We start from the raw sequence: 17,165 nt of genomic DNA on the forward strand, positions 1-17,165 counted from the left end.
CAGGTCTTGTAGATTTAACCAGCACACGAGATAATCAAAAAAATATTCTCAAATTAATCAAGTAAAAAATCGAACAGAATACCAAAACAGGATCAATGAACTATGGAAATACTAAAATACACTTCAAGTCATTGATATTCCTTTCAACAAAAACACTATCGATTCTTTGGAAAATAAAATTATGCAGAATGAACAGAGAGTGGAAATTTGAAAGTGAATAAGACCTAAAAAAATCATCTGCCAATTTTTTCAATGGAAAACATGTTATGTTGACTCATTGATTTTTTCGAACCTGTAACTGAACATAAAGCTATTTAGCTTTAAAGTAAATTCTTTCCTGGGTCAGGTGGAATTACTATGGAATCAATGAATATTATTCACATCCATTCAGCAAATCCATTCAGAAAACAATAACAATATCAGTCTGGTCGCTTGTTCATTCATATTATACCAATGCCAATGCCAATAGTAATCTGATGGAACTATACAGGGTTCAACTGAATAAGTGTAAAGCATTTAAGGAGGTGATTCCTTATCGAAAAAAGATAGGATCTTTCATATAATGAAAATTCATTGGAGCATCCCTTGTTAAGATACAGACCTTTGAAGGGGGTACATAAAATTTGTATGTATGTAAATTTTTTTTCACAAGCACTGAAAAAGTTACAATATTGAAATTAACCTGACGTTTTGTACTACCGAAAAGACACTTAGCCAGTAATTTATTTGGTTTACCCCATGATTGTAAGGGTCGGAAAACGCAACCCCTATAATTTATTTCCGATGTAACTTTTTGTCTTATTATTTGTTTACCATTCAAAAATTTATTTCCAATAGCCTGTTTCATTTTAAACAAAAAATGTCTTCCGGGTTTTTTGCCCAAAATAGGCCAGTTCGCAGCAAAAAATTATTTTACGAACAACTACAGAGATACATCGTCATAAATGCGAACTGTATTTATTGTTATTTTGTAGTTAGTACTTGCATTAAACGATTAAAGGGTATAAACAAAACTAATTTATTAATAACAAAACACACAACATGTAGTAATCATAGTAAATGTTCAATATGTCTACTTTCACACATTACGCATGCGTCTAGACGTCGGCGCATTGAGTCACGTATTCGCTCAAATATTCCTGGAGTATCCCTGATTACCCTGCACGCATCGATGGTGCGGTTTCTTAAGTCCTCTACATCGCGAACAGGAGTACGATAAAACAAATGCTGTACATGGCCCCAAATAGAGAAATCAAGAGGATTGAGATCCGGGGATCGAGCGGGCTAGTTATGTGGTCGTCCTCGACCTATCCACTGATTTGCATATGTTTCAATTAAATGCTGACGTGCTACTTGACTAAATCGGGCGGGCATAAAAACATATCCCTTCTGATACCTAAAGGAACTTCCTCAAGCATACTGTATGCCTCACCATTTAATCGAGGAGGCCCAATTAAATAATCCCCAATTACTCCGAGCCACACGTTAAGAGAAAACTGTTCTTGATGGTTAGTTTCGAAAATAGCGTGAGGGTTTTCATCAGCCCATATGTGGTAATTATGAAAATTAATAATCTTGTCCCGAAAAAAACTTCATTCGCCTGTGAATTCTATCATCTTCAGAAAGTCACAATTTCTTCTAATTATTTCCACCATCTAATTGCAAAATTCAAGACGGTTCGGAAAGTCTCGCGGTAACAGTGCCTGTACTCGTTGCAGATGGTAAGGGTATAAGAGTTGTTCCTTTAAAATTCGAAATACCGTCATATGATCAACATTTAGCTGGGGAGCAATCTTTCTAGTACTGGTAGTAGGTTGTTCTTCAATCAAATTGAGTACTGCTTCCTCAAGATGTGGTGTTCGTACTTCTCTATGGCGACCACAATCCTGCGTTCTTTTGTCGAATGAAACATATTCTCGTAATCGTTGATGAAGTCGAACAAATATTCTATGTGAAGGATGCTGTCGTTGAGGATACATTTTAGCATATCTTCTAGAAGCTTCTAACCCATATCAGCATATCAGCCATTTCCTCATTTGTGTATGCCATTTTAATAACAAGTGAATAATTAGAGTAAAAAATTAAGAACAGAACAACAACACACAATTAGTATTAATTCAATTTCGAAAATTCATAAACCAATTTAATTGTCACTAGCACTAATAGCGACCTACTAGATAGATCAGTTTCGTATTTTCGCATGTATGACGATGTATCTCTGTAGTTGTTCGTAAAATAATTTTTTGCTGCGAACTGGTTTATTTTGGGCAAAAAACCCAAGAGACATTTTTTGTTAAGAATGAAACAGGCTATCGGAAATAAATTTTTGAATGGTAAAAAAATAATAAGACAAAAAGTTATATTGGAAAAAAATTTTAGGGGTTGCATTTTCCATCCCTTACAACCATGGAGTAAACCTAATAAATTTCTGGCAAGTGTCTTTTTAGTAGTACAAAACGTCAGGTTAATTTCAATATTGTAACTTTTCTAGTGTTTGTGAAAAAAATTGTCATACAAATTTTATGTACCCCCTTTAAGGGGCTGTATCTTAACAAGGGATGCTCCAATGAAATTTCTTTATATGAAAGATCCTATCTTTCTTTCGATGAGGAATCACCTCTTCGAATGTTTCACACTTATTTAGTTACACCACTACAGAGGAAATGTTTTCATCGTAGTCCAAATACTTTGGTTACGAGTATTTTTTTGAATTTTTCAACTTCCCCAGTTTCTGTATGTTCAGTTTTGAAAACAAATCTACTTTCCAAAGGTCTCTTGGTAGGTTCTCAGGAACAGAGAGACCACGTTTCATTTTCATGATGTGATTTCATTCATTTGTCCATAGCTTTTTGCCACTTTACTGCATAAGGACTGGACAGAGTTTCTTTCACGGATTGCAGGTCTATAACAGAATTTTTGACAGAATTGAAGGTATATACTGTCTTTCTGGAAATAGATACTCAAATACAAATTTTGTTTGATTGTCGATATCTGCGACTCCATACATTTGGGTATCGCTATCTTCTATCGATAATTTTATTTGGCGTATTTTCAATAGACGTGAACGGACTGTTGAATCTTAGCATTATCCAACAGAATATGAATTTTAAGGCATATGGTCTATTTTTTTCCGTTTCTGACTGAAAAATTAATAAAAAATCCTACATCCAAAAAATTACAATAGTCACGAACTCGGTCACGAACTCAATTTCTTTCTTGTACATATTTCAGATGGAGTTCAATCAACAGTAATTTTTTTCAGAACAAATTTTTTTGAATACGTAGATGTAATAAATGGATTCACTCGAATCTGGGTGATGCCTACTGGACTCCTAACCAATTAGCAGAGCAATACTTTGCGAAGAACTGACGACAATAACAAGAGACTGAGTAACCAAACATGTATGAAGTATCATCTTATTGGCACAGATCACATTTACCTTTGAATCTGTTCAAATATTTTGTTGCAAGTGAAAGCAGAATCAAAATAAATTTTTTTCACATTTTTTGTTGAATTTTGAACTCGTGAATAAAAATGATCACATTAGAAGAGCCTAAAACCAAGCTCGGGGCTCTAAGAAATGATTCAGAAGATGCAGCGACCCATTTCAGCATTACTACGATATCTAGTATCGTTGGGGGTTTAGTCTTATATAAACAACTGGATACCACTAATTACGGTGATCACAGAAGATTTTGATGGAAAGTTTTTTATTTTTTCCAGGTTTGTGCAGTATGGGACCAAAACCTGTTCAAACAGTCGATCGTGAATTGGACCAAAGAGAGTTCAGTGAAATGAATCTTCTTCTGGTGCCCAATTCATCTGCTGAAACGAAGAGTGCTGAAAAGCACGAGAAAATTCACAAAAATCTGCGAACCATATTCTTCAGTACAAGAATACGTTGATAAGTTCTTAGAGGTATTGCTTCGTTAACATTTTCAAATTCAAAAACGCTACCCTAGATCAGTATTAACACGTCCTAGATTTTCAGAATTACTCCCTTCATTTGAAGAACTTTGTTGAACACAACTGCCTTCAAGAATGATAATATGGAAAATTTATGTTACCTTTGCGAGAAAGATGAAGAACAAAACAGGTACTTCCATGTATAGGCATATCATATCCCATACGTCCACCGGAATGAATCTGAATCTACACGTTTCATCTTGATAAGTATAATTTAGAACCTCTAGCGTATAATGAATCTATTCTGTCTGTCTGTTTAAAAATCTGTTTTTTCGTTAATCAGCTGTCGCCCCCATACGAACGACAACTCTCAGAAGTTGAGAAACTTGTGGGAGTTGAGGACTAACGAGGTCTCACCTTTAAATGTGTGATTCCTAAAAGTGAAAACACTTTTCCTCCACCGGAAGAGAACTGCTGTCTTTCGGTGCGCGTTTCGTTAACCAGGTTAGAATCAGCAGGAGAGGTGAACGAAATATGTTTACAATAGATACATCTCACCACAGCAAATTTTTTATTGTACTCATCTGTTTGAAAAAATCTATTGAAAATCTGTTTTCCGTTAGTCAGCTGTCGCCCCCACACGTACGACAACTCTCAGAAGTTGAGAAACTTGTGCGAGCCAACGACTAACGAGGTCTTACCTTTTAACGTGTGATTCAAGGTCATACTCATGAATCTTTTCAATTTTCTAATAACGAAGTGAAATTATATGAGTTTTACCCAATTGACTGTCTCTGATATTGAATTCTCTTCGATTAGACATTCAAAAGAACGATAGAATCGGCATTCTATTGTTGAGATGAGACACACACACCTTCTACCATATAAATATCGATTCGAATGCAATAAGAAACTATCAGAAACTCATTTGATGAACTTCATCACGACAGGTACTAGCTACAAAATTTAGTTTTGGTCATCTTCTGATGATGATATTATGATTAGCGAAACGTGTTCGAAAGATAATACTTACGTTATGGTAGAGAAACAGTGTTTTCCATAGATTTGTTCCACTCCAGAGGGTTCAGTTGTACCTTTCAGAATGTCAAGGAAACTTTGAATATGGTGAACAACGTCATTCATGTCAACATCTTAAAAATATGCATAAAAACTGGTACCACCACACACAATCATGCAATGTGAAAAACCACTAGATACTGTCTGAGGTTTCAGTTGTAACTTTCAGAATGTCAAGAAAACTTTGAATATGGTGAACAACGTCATTTATGTCAAAATCTTAAAAAATATGCATAAAAACTGGTATCGCCACACACAATCTTGCAATGCGAAAAACCACTAGATATTGTCTAGAAAATGAACTCCAGTGCATCTTTAAAGTACGACTAATCTATTACAAAAGCGAACGCTCAACAATCTAAACCACATACCTTTATAATACATAAATGAAAAAAAATGTCTTTTGGAGTAGGAAAACACGTATTCAATCAACGCTTAGGTTTATCTAACTCATAGGAAAGTGACCATGGCATAAAATATTATAAATAGAGATTGAATAAAAAACGTTTCTGAATATAAAATATTCATCTTGGTGAGTTACTATCTATTAGTTGGATATTTGAGTTATTTTTGAAATTCTTCAATATGGACTTCAATGATAGTGATAGTTATTACTGTTAACTTTGGCTTTCAAATTTAGTCAAAAAATCACCGGAGATGGTCACTCATATGAGAGGTTTTTGTGAAATCCTTTGATTTCGATTAGAAATGAATTCTCTCGCAATTGAAATGATAATTATATTCAGTTCCTGCAAGAAAACTGTCTTAATGAATGAATAAATTATATGACAATTTCGATTTTGAGTAGATGATATAATATCTACCTGGTATACAGATATTGCTTTCATTATGGAAGACAGATTGTAATTCTGACGATTTGTTAAATTACGCTTTTATGGAAGTGTCACCGAAATTGAAGAACCATTAATTCTAGTATTCGTGACTAAACTGAAGCGCAAGCGTGGGTTCTTTCTTGACGAGGGGTAAAAAACGCAAATCAATATCTAATGATCGCTTCACGTTGGCATACATAATGAAGCATGACGTCACTATAAATTAGTTTATCTGCACATATGTTGATCGAATCAAAATGTATATGGGAAATGAATTGAGGAAACATAATACTTGATAAACGAAAAAATCATCATAGTAATTGTTATTTATGGAAGAAACCAAATCAATAAATTTTATGAATGGATCTTTCAACGCAAATCATAACCTTATTCTGATTTTTAATGGTAACTTATAAACGTTTCAATCAAATTTTGAACAGCAATTTTTTTTACTTATTCCTTCACAGCTCAATGAAGGATTTCACGAGTTCACGAGTGAACTATTGTGAAATTATTACGAAATAATAAAAAATCAAATTCGAAAATTGTTCACTTATTGGAGATATATTTGTCAAGAAAATTTTCAAAAATGAACTACCAATATTGTTTTCATACTGTTTGATGTTCATCTTCTCAAGATATACAAAACGTTTCAGTAATTTTTCAATCTACTTTTTGATATATCGACATCATTATCTCAAAGAATGATACAAATCTGATAACACCCTCATATTAATTAGTTACTATTCCGTTTTTCCATGATTATTACTCTGAAATATTGATGGAAAATAACTAACTAGCCTCACCTTTCAATTATTCATTACATAAATGAATTAATATTTCATCAGCTAGGTATCGAAATATAATTTGAATACTTTGAATCGATGAAATTGATGGTGGTTGGATTCGTGGTTCAACTACTGTCCTGTTGTTAGTGAGTTTTCGGTATACATATGTTTCCCACTTAGTGTGAAGAAGAAGATTCACACTGAAAACCTCTGTTGCGAAAGCCTTTACCATTTTGTCGACTCTTACGCTGTCTACTTCTGTATTTCCATGGTTCCATATTATGAAGGTGTCGTCAACGTATCCCATTGACAGTCCCTTATCTTGTGTAAAGAATTTTTCCTCCAGCTGGAAACAGCAGTTTCATACACAGCATACTAATAGTTTCATAATTACTTTTATAGGTAAGATCGTTCCATCTTTCAGGTCCCCGTCTTCGGATAGCCCCATCTGAATGATTTAAAGTGTTTCTTCGACAGGAACGTTGATGTAAAGGCTTGACACGTCGAAACTGATCATTTGATCTTGATTTGTGACTTCGATTGCCACTAGTGGTTCGACAAAATGCATTGATATCTCCACAAATGACGCAGTTTTTTCTCGTAATGTTTGTATTACTGGAAGTGGAAATCTGAATAAAAGTTGTTTAGCTGAATCTCTGGAGCTATCTAGACTATCCAAAATCCACTTTTTGTGGATTTTGAGTAGTCCATATAAGTAAGGGGGCTTATTGTGATGCGATGTTAGCAATGATTTCTTTTTTTAAAAAAAAGGTCGCTTAAGATCTTTGTGGCTTGTACCTTCAAAAGAACCTCTTCGATCTTCTGTTCGTAGAGATCAGTATCCATCCAACAGTAGCGTTTTCCTTATCTGCAGGTAGAATCTTGATGGTGTTATCTCTACGTTGGTCATTCAGTGCTCTACGTTCTCCATTGCTGATGTTAGATGCTAGCAGAGCTGTACTCTTACCATCTGACCTGAAAGACCACTCACCATACAAACCAATCGACTTCGTTAAGTAGCTGGGTTCATTTGGTAGAGTGTGAATAGATGTGAGCCACAAAAAACCCTTGCTGGTTGCGGTGGAGGGTTGAAAAGACCCACTCACCTCTGACCCAACCCAGCCTAAATGTTGGAACCTGTTGAAACTGCTGAATCGAAGGCCAGTTCCAACATCTAACGTCAGCAATGTAAAACGTAGAGTTCTGAACGGCCAACGTAGAGATAACACTATCAAGATACTATATACCTGCTGATAAGGGAAATGCTATTGTTGTGATGGATACTGATCCCAACGAACAGAATATCGAAGATATTCTTCAGAAGGAATAATACACGAAGATCGTGTCAATCAATTGAAAGGAAACTGTACCAGACATCGAAAAAACACCAGGTCTTTTCTTCGGAAAAGTAAAGATCATCGGTAACACCGCCCCACAGTAAGGGGCAATCAATCAGTTTCGAGATGGAAAGCCTTCATACCAACGTTCCTGTCTAAGAAGCACTTCAAGTCATACAGAGGAAGCTATACTATGGACATTGTTTCGAACCAATAAAATTCACCATGAAACATTGTCAACCAGTTTCAAAATAACGGTGAAATTTTTCAGTTTTGCAAAGTATGTGACGTTCTTGATGCATGAAAAATTTAGGTATATGAAACCTATTCTCGACTATTCACAATAACACATATTCTGAAAACAATATGTTCTTTTATGGAAATAATCTGATATTACGATGTGAAAGTTCTGAATGTGAGAAGTCAAGAGAAATTTTCCCGATATCTGTAAAACAGCTCTGCTTTTCCAGCTACCAAACATGCTTGCAAAAAATATTACCTTTTTCATTTGCAAAATAGTTGCTTTACTAAAATGACATCGATTTGAAGGTTTTTCATTATAATCTTTTCTACATCTAACTTGCCAAATTACCTCTATTAGCTTCTGAGATATTGTAGGTACACTGAAAAAGATTCAATTTTGCAAGGTGAGTGAATCTGGAACTCTCAAACCCCACTAGGTATTTTATTTTGTGTTGTTTTCCTCAAGTGATTCCAATACGTGACTGTATTAGAAAATAACTTTTAATGCTTATTTTTTCAAGAGTCAAGACTCATTCGTTTTTTATTTTGATTCGTTCTTTTGATTGCTTAAATTGACGTCTGATCCCTTATGGGATAATGAAAAATATTTTTCAGAAACTAGTAATTTTCATTAATTCAGCTATTTGAGAACCCTGTGGTAGAATATACGTGCTAGAACATGAAACTCAAGTTTGTTTTTTGTTCCAATCACATTTTTTCAATGTATAAATTGGAGTCTGATCCCATATAGGAGAGAGAAAAAAGAGTTGTACACAGACCGATATTTATAATTAGTTCAGCACTTTCAGAACTTCTTGGATATTTTGGAAGAAAAGCTTTCTGGCTTTCAACTTCTGTGATGATAGAGAAGTAAAAAACTAAGAAACTCTCTCGATAAAAATATGTTCTCCCAAAGATATTCCCTTTCCAATTTATATGGTTAGAGTGAACAGATTTGATTTTTCTGATGGAATGCAGGAAATAAAATGATTTTTATTGACAAACACGTGAATGTAAAAAATCGACACACCATGTACGTGTTGGAATACCGAACTTTTGAAGTGTTTTATAGTCTAATTGGGCCAGATTTAATGATCCGTTGGCAAGAAAAAACAATATACCTTCATTATATGTGTATTAACGGAATATATCATTCTCTATGACTCATTTATAGGCTAATGATTCTGAATGACGACTCACGAACGTAAATTATCAGAAATGTAGTATGGAATCGTATAAAACTTTCTCGTCCCATTCGTCAATACATTCAAAATTATTTTTCCAAATCGTAAAATCGAATGAGCTACGTAACTTCACCCTAATATATGAAATTGATCAGATGAGGTATATTCTGAGGGCCAATTTAGACTTCCCGACCATTCCATCTAAGAGATTAGCAAGACAGATTCATTAATTAAGGCTGGGTCATTCATTATACTGATTGCTAGCGCTGCCCGAATTTCGATAAAGCGGGGTAGAGAGCGATGCATTTTTCCACCCCGACATGCACTTTGCACGATCTCATTTCCTATGTTCTCCAAGTTAAAAAACTTTAATGGAATCCATTAGTGATAGTATTTTTCCCTTTTGCTTATATCCAACATCGATTAGGTTGATTGAGAATAATTACAAAAAGTTTGAATTACTAGTATAAGGTTCATGACCACATTCTATAATGCAATATTTGATTTTTCAATGCAGCTGATGAAAGTACCAGTTTTTATTTCACATTTATAATTCATAATATTCGCGAAGTAACTTTAATGGTTTCAATAAACTATCATCATCCCCTTTCTATTAATGGTTCCTGAAAAATCAGAAATATAAATATCTGATTGAAATAACATTTTCATGAGAAGATAACTAATTCTCTATTCAATGTTGAACTGAAGTATTTAAGGTTCTGAAGTCGCAATGCAGTAATTATACTCATAACTCATGATGCAGTATTTGAAAGAATGGTTATGATTTCATATAAAATCAGTTTGGAATAGTCCTTTTTCATGAAAATTCACAAATAATTCAGAGAATGTCACGATATTGAATAATTTTCCATTAGACATAGCTGTTCCGCTTTGATGGTGAGACCATTCATTACAAAATACGGTCTGGAAGTCCATTATATTTTTTGTTGTAATTAGAGTCTCCGAAGCCCTAATTACATCGGAAATAACAGAATTGTATTTTAATTATTAAGGATGTTTGTTTCGAAAATTCTATTCACTTCCATTAGAGTCATTTTGTAGAATTCGTCAGTAGTACTTTGATTTATTAATTCAAAGAAAACTATATTTTTTGCTGACCCAACTGAAACATATTGTAGCATAATTAAAGAATTAATTTTTTTATAGACTAACAAATTGCCATTTCATATTGGTTACAGCAGAACAAAGAACAGAACATCAAAATCTTGTGAGATTATGTTTTATATGCAATGTGTTTAACTTTCCTATCTTCTTGTAATAGCGTAGTTGAAAATAGATCTAATTTATCACAGAAACCATGTAAGTGAATCGAACTAATTGGATTTCGTTAATTTCAATCGACAAATCGCTAATCAATATCCGCTTATTTAAATGAAAGACAGTCGGTACGAACAATGAGTTAACATATGTTGAAGTCATCCTAAATTTAGCTCTATGTGTTTTATTTATTTTTTTCAATATGAATATTCTAAAGTTCTTAAGTAAACACTTACGTCAATGATATATTTTGATAAAATTTACAGCGGTCACTTCTTTAAAACTGATTAAATGATAAATTAAATTGGTGGCTAGGTCCCCACAACAGAGTTTCAGAACGATAAAACACTTCTTTTCAACACTGATAAAACTGACAGTGATAAACCTGGCAACTATGAAATTAACATCGAATAAGTGTCATTGTTTTTTAATCATACGTGAATCTCAGGGCTCAGTTATCCATCATTCACAATTTAAATCACAATTTAAGTCACTGATTTTGACTGAATACTGACACTTTGAGAAAATGCTTCTTCATAAATTAATCAATATAATGATACAAGAAACCGAAATGAAAAACGAATTGCTACATTTCACTGATTCAAACTACCTTACGAAAATAAAACAACCATCTTTCAATTCCAACCTAAAATACCAAAAATCTATATCTCAATATCTTAATCAAAACTCATTGATATAATGAAACATGTTCAACGTTTGTTTGAAACATGTTTAATTCGAATGGAAATATTATTCTCCATAGTAGTAATTTCACTGAATACACGCTTTCACGGCTGGAGTCACGATTGATAACAAAAAAATCCGGGCTGATTGGCCATGGTTGAATGGAACCTGAGGTACTAATGGTTTCGTCTGCTACTACGGCGGACATTATCAGTGATATGTGCGTATTGTGCGAGGACTCGAGTGTCAAGACACAATAGATTTCAACAATGAAATTTCATTATTGAAAAATTTTGTTCAGTGATTATTGACTCATCAAACAAATGTTGTTGTTGAAATAGCAGGTTATTGATTTTTTGTTCTTATGTCGATGCTTTCAGCTGAGAATATTTCAGAAAATAATCTACACGAATATCACTTGCCCAAAAAATAATCTCAGATAAATGCTAATTTTTTCAATCTCAAACTCTGTCATGAAATTAACAGCTATGTGTCATTGATAGAATGAATGACAGAATTGATCCACTTCAAAAATTGTTTTCGTATCCATCTTTCAAAACTCATACTTTGTAATTTTGGAGCAATACCAATCGAGCAACCAGCAACAGATGAAACTGAAATCGTTCGTGTTTTTTCATGATGGTTGCTCTCACTGCTAAATGAAATTTTCAGGTCTTATGGTATTATTTTCGAAAGAAAATCGGTTATGAAAGGAAGACTACGATGAAAAATGAAATTTGGGCTCACTAACACAAATCCACAATTATTTTAGGTATATTTTGTGAACGCTTGTGAAATTTTTCTTCATACAATAAATTTTTAGGATTACCGTTAGTGCATCCAAAAAAACCGTAGTTTTGTAAAAAAATGTCGGGATCAGTACTGATTTCAAATCAATATGTGATATGAAATATTCGACAACCAAATAGTTCGACTTTATTTTTTTGAAGATTTGTATACAAATATACACCTGTGAACCACTATCATGAGTGTCATTGCTTTTCGAGATTGAAAGCCGTGGATATTTGGAATTTCTTCCTGATGTTTCGCTGGCGCGAGTGGCTAGCTTCTTCAGAGGTTTAACCATCATGGCTTGCTGTCCGATGACTACCTTTTAGGCTTCGTAAAACGTATTTATGCCTTGTCAGGTAATCCGTTGCATTTGTACCTGCATTTGTACCTATATTCGAACACTTTTTTTAAACAATTTTTTCATGATATCCCGATGAGTTTTAATAAGATAAAACGTAATGTGCTCACCAAATATTTCATATGTAGATCCCGTATAAGAAAGAATATTTATCACCAAGTTATTCCAGTACAATATCCAATATTTCATCCTCTGGCAATCAAATATCATAGCTACTGGACAATATATGAAATTATTTGGACCTTTATATTCACATTGAAACATCATCATTTGAATGTTCTCATGAATGAACTCGAACATCTTCTCAGGCAGGACAGGCTGAAAATATGGAATATAAGATTATCATTGATGACATGAACGGAGATCGTTTGGAATAAAGTAAGCTATACTCCAATTAGAATACAGGTAGTTGCAAAGACATATTTTCAACTTTTAGAACTAAAAATAACTGGAAATTAAAAAATATTATACCAATTACCGTGGAAAGCGACATTACTGATCATCAAATATCATAAAGTCATCAACTACTCTCTCTCCCTCAATTTGGAAAACGAAGTCCTTAATGAAATGATATCTAGATAATGAAAGTGAAAAGTTTATGGATATTATATGGAAAATCCTTGAAGAAAATGTATCACTTACTAGAATCACAAGTATAATGAGAACGAGAACAAAATTGATTACGTCTATAAATCTATAATTTGGAAAATATAAAATATTTCCTGAACTGATGAAACCAAACCCTAACAAAATTAGTCAAATCACACAGAGTAATTGAATAAAATCTCACATTGAGGCCAACAATTTCTCAAAATGGTGTGTTAGTGAACCCACCTACCGTCTCTATCTATTTAAAAAAGGTCATTATACAAATAATCATTTCAGTGGAATTGAGGTCGAATGGAGAAACCATTTCCAAAAAAATCAAAGCAGATAAAAACAGTGAAAGGGAATAAAAAATGTTTTGAAATGCTCAGAAATCTAGAATGAAATATTTCTCCTTTGGTAGATTTCTTTTCTAGTATCCAATTTGGTTGAAAGTTGAATATTGCAAGTGAAGTTGATTCGAGTATATGAAATCAAAATCATTAATGTTTTTTATATATAAGGAAACAAAAAGTTTAGTAATGAACACGCCTGGATAATCTATTTCATAGTAGAACACGTGTTGAGATTTTTGGAAGTGTGTAATTACTCACAGACATACACAAATATATTATTTATTTATTTCGTCTACCTGATGAATTGTTGAAAATGTAAACAATTCACTTTAATGCATTGATACAGTCAAATTTGTTTCTAACACTCGTGTAACCCTTACTCAACCTCTTCAAGAGGCTTCAGCTGAATTTGGTAGATTTTAATCTTCAAGTGACTCATATAAAAAGTTCAATGGAGTTCAGTCTAAATTATTTCGGCAAAAGTATTGTAAATATCGTATTGTACCTATGTGTAGCGTGTCTGAGCTCATGCGAAACTAGACGTTAGAATAGGTTAGTATAAGTTAGATATTCCTTAATTATTCTAAAAGGCACAAGAAAGACGATTCAATTCAATGTTATTATGCGACACGTGCAGATGATTATTGAATTTCTTGTATGAGCTTCTATAATGCAGGAATTTATCAGAATTGTGGAGAATAAATCTTTTTTCTACCACCTCTGCGGCAAATAACTTTTCTAGGCAGATTATTTTAGATCCTATTTCGATTAATATTTCAAACAGACAGTTCACAGGGAGTGATATTTTTATATTGAAACTGATCAACTGTTATCAACGTTTCCTCTACAATCATCCTCAGACTTATTCACGAAGAAAAAAATTGCTATTCCAAATATTATTTATACGTTTCCTACCAACCATCGAACAGTGCACTGAAAATCAATTTATTCATTCGTGAACGTACTTCTAACAGCTATAGACAACTCCTCCGTTTTGTAAGAAGATTTGAAGCCCTAAAGCCCTCCTGATTCAGACGCCCAAACACCACTCCTACGTTCTTATTATATCGGTATTTTCTGGTACATAATTAAATGAGATAATGGTTTAATTACTTCGTTTACATCACTGGAGGCTATTTTTCGTGCATGCCGGAGTTGTAAATGCTCTGTAATTAGACGAATAGCTAAGAACACCACCGCACCGGTGTAATATCGAGAATGCACGACGAGAATAAGTTTTAATCAAGATACGTCATGAAATCCCTATGCAGCTTTCCATATAATATCTGAATAATCACCAACAAACATGATTTTTGCGTCTCTTCATTGATTGTTATTATTTATATAGACGAGACAAGTTTTGGGAACAATGCAACATCTAGCAACTTTTTCGACTATACTGTCATCGTTATCTACGTAGTAGAAATAGAGTCATACTTCGTAAGTTCATTAAATTCTTAAAGCGAATGATTTTATTTTTGCAATAAATTAATACCAGTGCCATTGATTACAAAAAATGTAACAAAATTTGTGAAATGATCTGAATAACAATTAAAATGAAATATCAATCAGAATACATAATAACACATATCAATGTGAATATTTACAGAAATATAAGAAATATTAGAAAATAATTCATTAGATCCTCTCACTGGTGTTGAATTACTACTGGCATGAGATTTATTTTTATGGAACTGCCATGGGATCCACATAGTACTTGATACACTTCTATCAAAAATTGTCGAAGCCCCCAGCAGCGATCTGCTCACAAAGCCATGCTTCAGTATCGACGATCGAATCAGAAATCATTTTGCTTGTGGCCTTCGCTTCAAAGAGACAGAAAGTCATTCAGTTTCAAATAGCCTTGATGGTAGAATAAACCCCACTCAATAGAATTCACCTTCAAGTCAAATTCATATTATTTCCAACATATTAATGGTACGGTCGGTAGCCAGGCGATTCGACGTGGGTGCTTATTCACTTACTTGAATTGACTGCCGTGTTGGTCGGTGGTTCAAGCCCTAGTCTGAACGATCGATTGTCACTTGCTATCGTCCAACCCGTGTTAGGAATCACACGTTACAAGGTAATACCTCGTTAATCCTCAACTCGCACAAGTTTCGACTTCTGAGGGTTGTCGTTCGTAAGGGTGCGACAGCTGGTTAACGGAAAAACATATAGTTTTTTTTAAACAGAAGGGTAAATTTTGTCATATTTAATGATTTTGCCTACCATAATAAAGGTAAGGAATAGCATAGATTGAAATTGCAAAGATTCTTATCTCAACCTAAAATATGCTTCTGTCTTCAGAATTGAAAGAACATCTAACGAATCTCAAAGTTATTTTTTTGTGCTCGTTCTGGTTCTCAAACTTCTTCGACAAATGTCGAAGGCGTTTTGAAATGTGAAATATTTCAATGTTGTTAATCATCTTCTGAAAGATTCAATGTAGTTAATACAAGGTAATATCTAATGTTAGTTTGTTGCAATTTCACCACTATCCATCTCTGTTTTCAAGTCAGGTAGGCGATCTATTTTCAAGGCGCTGTTTGGAATAACCTTAGCTCTAAGAATATACGTTGATTCTTTGAAGATCAGTTATCTTATTAGAGGAAAGTTCAATGGCAATCATTTTCATTTTGTTTCATTCAACTTGATGTTCACTGTCTGAATCCAAAGTGTGTTCTGATAATATTTATCTAATTAATTGTCAAAACACCTTCGACATATGTCTATTAAAGTTTAAAGAATGAAGTGAATTCAAGAAAGAACTACTTTTTTTAATTCTGAAGATGGAGGCAGATTTTAGCCTCCAAAATGTTAGGATAAGTATCTGTACAATTTATTAGCTTTTTTATAGATGAAATTTTCAAAATCTAAAAGTCAGTGATAAATAGAATATTTATAGAAAAACTCTGAATTTGCGTTGTAACTTATCGGGATAAACTGAAAACTGTACCCTTCTACATCTGTATGAAGTTCTCTATTACAATTTTTATGATTTCCAGATTGTGAAAGGTGATAATCTTGGTCGGTTGGTAGCCGGGCAGTTCGACGTGGGTGCTTTGTCCACTCAGTCAATCGACTGATATGTAAGTCGATGGTTCAAGCCGCAGGCTGAACGCTCGACTTTTACATGCTATCGTCCAACCCGTGTTAGGAATCACACGTTAAAAGGTAAGACCTTGTTGGTTCTTAGCTCGCACCAGTTTCGACTTCTGAGGGTTGTCGTTCGTAGGGGTGTGATAGCTGGTTAACAGAAGAGAGATATTTTGAAAACCAATATAACATAATGTTAACTGATTCTGCAGAGTACAAAAGTGGACCTAGCTGCGGTCTGCTATAAAAATAAAATAACATAGATACCAAGGCTATGTTATCATACCTACAAATTTCGGGTGATCCAAATAACAGTTTCTGCCAGATTTACAAAGTTTGCAGAATAACTCCACAAGAAATATGACAGTCCAGTTACTATATAGTTTCTGTATATTCGTCACGTTATTCACAATAGCGTTAAATATTTCTAAAGGAGAATACTTTGTTGGCAACTATTCTAAGAGGGTAGTGCCAATATATAATGAAGAATCGGACTTTAGACTGCAAAAATCTGAATTACCTGAAAAGGAGTCACACAGTTACAATTTTGATTCGAAATAGATAGTGTCATCTCAAACAGAATCTTCCACTATAGATGAATATCTAGACCGTTACTACCCAAATTCGGTAGCAGTTTTTACCCC

The sequence above is a fragment of the Leptinotarsa decemlineata genome, unplaced genomic scaffold (assembly GCF_025532065.1).
Source record: "Leptinotarsa decemlineata unplaced genomic scaffold, Ldec_3_MD MMD2_tig00078360_RagTag_RagTag, whole genome shotgun sequence".
NCBI classification, from domain to species: domain Eukaryota; kingdom Metazoa; phylum Arthropoda; class Insecta; order Coleoptera; family Chrysomelidae; genus Leptinotarsa; species Leptinotarsa decemlineata.